The sequence below is a fragment of the Salvia miltiorrhiza genome, chromosome 6 (assembly GCF_028751815.1).
Source record: "Salvia miltiorrhiza cultivar Shanhuang (shh) chromosome 6, IMPLAD_Smil_shh, whole genome shotgun sequence".
Classification (NCBI taxonomy): domain Eukaryota; kingdom Viridiplantae; phylum Streptophyta; class Magnoliopsida; order Lamiales; family Lamiaceae; genus Salvia; species Salvia miltiorrhiza.
This window is the reverse complement of record NC_080392.1, coordinates 33055061-33059130: the sequence shown is the minus strand read 5'-3', so window position 1 is coordinate 33059130 and position 4070 is coordinate 33055061. Positions and strand designations below refer to the sequence as shown.

The 4070-nt window shown below is 47.1% G+C and overlaps 1 non-coding gene across 1 annotated transcript; it reads right to left on the bottom strand.

The window, feature by feature from the left end:
• Nucleotides 1–2533: 2533 nt before the first annotated feature.
• On the bottom strand, nucleotides 2534–2640 carry LOC130991052 (small nucleolar RNA R71). Its single transcript, XR_009091016.1, has one exon. It is a non-coding gene; the product is annotated as a small nucleolar RNA R71 (small nucleolar RNA).
• Nucleotides 2641–4070: the final 1430 nt, after the last annotated feature.

Sequence of the window (4070 nt, the reverse complement as noted above, 5' to 3'; positions counted from 1 at the left end):
TCCTTCTCCTCTGCTCTGGCTGCCAAGTCAGAGATGACTCTCTTATCTGCTCTGATGTTCTCCTCTGCTCTGGCTGCCAAGTCAGAGATGTTAGCCTAGTCTGCTCTGGCATTCTCGCCAGAGCTAGCACTTGATGAGTTTGGCTCTGCTGCTGCTGTAGCTGGTCCAGCGTGCCCGACAATTGCCCCACAGTTGTCTCGAGGCGTTTGATAGTGGCAGCCTGAGACTCCATACTTTGCTTGGTCATCTCAAAGTTTTGCTTACTAACCTCCATAAAAGCCTGCATAGTCTCCTCCAGGGACTGTTTTTGCGGAGGTATTGGCTGTTGTGGAGCATTCTGGAATTGTTGAGCAGGCTGAAAATTCCTTTGGTGTTGACCTCTCCATCCACCATTGCTTTGATTATAATTTATGCTCTGTGCAGGGACAGGTGCAGCTTCCGTATGGCTCATCTTGAGCTGCTGTACTTCGCGCATGATTGACGCTAATTGCTTTTGCAGCTCGTACTGGTTCGTCACAGCGCTAGCCTCAACTCTCTTTCCACGCACCGACTTTTGTTGAGAGCTCTCCGCTAATGTTTTGAATATCTCCTTCAGCTCTGTAGCAGTCTTCCGAGCTATGTTCCCTCCTGCGGTGCTGTCCACCATAAATTGGGCAGTTTGCACTAACCCATCGTAGAAAACTTGCATCAACATCACGTTGGGGAATTGATGTTGCGGGCACTGGCGGAGGAGTTCTTGGAATCTATCCCATGCTTCATGTAGGGGCTCGTCCACTCCTTGGGTGAATTCCATGATTTGCGTTCTGAGCTCCTGTGTCTTGTGGCTCGGATAGTACTTTAGCATGAACTTCTCACAAGCTTCTCCCCAAGTGGTGATAGAATTGGGCGGCAGAGTTAGCATCCATGTTCTCGCCCGATCTTTAAGTGCATAGGGGAAGCACTTGAGCTTAAGTTGGTCCTCCGTGAGCTTCAGCAATGGAATAGTTTGAACTTGTGTGCAAAAATCACGGATGAATTGTAGGGCATCTTCACTCGGCCTCCCATGGAACAGAGGTAGAAGACTTGAATCATTCATCTTTAGATTGTAATCTCTGACGGCGGGTGGAAGCACAATAGCCGATGTGTTGGTGTCTCCGATGACGGGCCGGGTGAAATCTCCCATGTACTCTATGTTCTGAGCCATACACAACACTTAACACACGGATTAAACGCACCGGGTGGGAGGAAAAGAAAAGTAAAAAAATAAAATAAAAATAAAAACGTAAAGTAAAGAAAACAAGAAAAATGGAAAGAAAAGTGACACAATTAAACGCCTAAAACCTTCCCCGGCAATGGCGCCAAAATTTATGTTAATTTTAAATTACAAGTGTTAGTTAATAATTCCTTTTCGCCTAGTTAAGTTTAAATTCATGTTAATTTACTTTTCATGTTTTAGTTTAATAATCTTAAATTTACAGCTTTCGTTGTGACATAATTAAAAGCCCTTAAAGACTTTCCTTGAGAGATGACACTGGGTCAACTTACCATCACTAGGATATCCTTGTTCTATTGCAAGTCAACTTAGAGGTGTTTCTAGTTGAGTCAAATTTTAGCGCCGTTGCCGGGGATGGTTTTAGGCGTTTTAGTTGTGTCGTTTTTACTTGCTTTATTTAATTTCTGTTTTTAAGTTTCTTCCACTCGGTGCGTTTAATCCGTTTGTTCAGTGTTGTGCATGCAGGGACGCCGTAGTCTTAAAGGCAAATTGGTGTCTCCTTTGCATAGTACGAGCGAAGGGATTTTCAGGAAGAATAGCTGCAAGGGAGTGATCGGGAACGACAGAGCAGATGGTTCAAACTCCAGTTCTGACGGAGAAACACGTGACAAAACTGAAGATTTCTTCTCTGACTCTGAACCTGAAGTTCCAGAGCAGACTGTAGAAGAGGAAGAAGCCAGCTCTGCCAAGTCCTACTATGATTCTGAACTACCCGAGCAGAGCGCAGGAGAGGAGGAACTAGATTTGCCAGCCAGCTCTGACTCGGAGCCTTCAGAGAAGCCAACGAGAGAGGACGCCAGCTCTGCCGATACAGAGCACACGACAGCCACGGCAAAACACACTAAAGAGGAAGAGGCCAGCTCCGCCAATTTTTGCACCAAGCAGAATTTAAACAAGGAAAAGAAGGAGATGGCCCAGAACACGGAATATATGGGAGACTTCACCAGGCCGGTAATTTGAGATACCAACACGTCGGCAATCGTGCTCCCCACTGCTGTGAGAAACTACAATCTCAAACCCAACGACTCGAATTTGCTGCCGGTGTTCCACGGGATGCCAAGCGAGGATGCTCTGCAATTCATCCGAGACTTTTGCACACAAGTGCAAACAATTCCTCTGCTTAGCCTCACGGAGGACCAACTCAAGCTCAAGTGTTTCCCCTATGCACTTAAAGACCGGGCCAGGACGTGGATGCTCTCTCTGCCACCCAACTCTATCACTACGTGGGGAGATGCTTGTGAAAAATTCATGCTGAAATACTACCCAAGCCACAAAACACAGGAGCTGAGAACAAAAATAATGGAGTTCACCCAAGGAGCGGATGAGATTTTGCATGAAGCTTGGGAGAGATATGAAGAACTCCTCCGTCAATGCCCTCAACATCAATTCACGAATGTTATGTTGATGCAGTTCTTCTACGATGGGTTAGTGCAAACTGCCCAATTTATGGTGGATAGCACGGCAGGAGGAAACATAGCTCGGAAGACTGCGGCAGATCTGAAAGAGATTTTCAAGACCTTGGCCGAAAGCTCCCAACAGAAGTCAGTCCGTGGACGGAGAGTGGAGGCTAGTGCCGTGACAAATCAGTTCGAGATGCAGCAACAATTGGCTTCGATCATGCGAGAAGTTCAACAGCTCAAGATGGAAAAGATGGAAAATTCTCCAGTTCAGAGCTCAGCGCCGCCGATGACAACTTAACTGAATCCAGCTCTGCCAATGTCAACTCCGCAGAACCCAGCCATACAGTATGTTGAGCCGTGTGGTATCTGTGGAGATTTCAGCCATGGAGCTAATGAGTGCCATAGAATGGGAGAGTTTACCCCGGAAGGACAAGCTGAGGTCTATGCAGCACAAGGATTCCAAACCTACAATCAAGTGCAGAACAGACCACATGGCCAGAGCATGAATCAAGGTCCACAAAATATCGTTGGAGGATGGAGGAGTCAGCCGAATGGAGGATGGAGAAATCAAAATTTTGGGGGGAATCAATTCCGTCGACCACCCCAGATGGGCTATCAACAACAACAGTATTTCCCACCACCGCAGGGGCCTTCTCAACCATACAGACCACAATACCAACAACAGCAATCCATTCCGCAACAGAATGCGCCGTCGATTCCACCACAAAAATCCACGCTCGAAGAAACACTGCAAGCCTTTATGGAGATGAGCAAACAAAGTATAGAGTCTCAAGCTTCTACGATCAAAACGCTCGAGACTACGGTTGGACAACTTTTCGGTGCCTTGAATCAAATCCAACAACAACAGCAACCCGGGAAGTTTCATGGTCAACCTGCTCAAACGCATCAAGCTCTTGCTGTAACTGTTCTTCGCAGTGGTAAGATGGTGGATAACAAAGTGGAGGTTCCTAATTTGACCAGTGCAGAGCAGCCGAACTCTACCTTGACCAGCGCAAAGCAGCCGAGATCGGCTTTCACCAGCGCAGAGCAGCCAAGCTCTACCGTGACCAGAGCAGAGCTGCCGAGTTCTGTCCAGCCTAGACCAGAGTTGCCGAGCTTAGCGCTGACCAGCCCGACTGATGGAGAGACGGCAGACAAGCAAAAGGAAGGAGAGAAGGAGAAGGAGGTCAAGCTCCACAAAGCTACTGCACCATATCGACCACCGATTCCTTTTCCGAACAGATTGAGAAACGAGAAGCAGGACCGTCAGTTTGAAGAATTTTACAACATGTTGGCCAAGGTAAATGTGAATTTGCCTCTTCTTGATGTGATCCGAAATGTGCCTGCATATGTGAAATTCTTCAAGGAATTGGCATCCAACAAAAGAAGGTTCGGTGACAATGAGAAGGTGTTGGTCT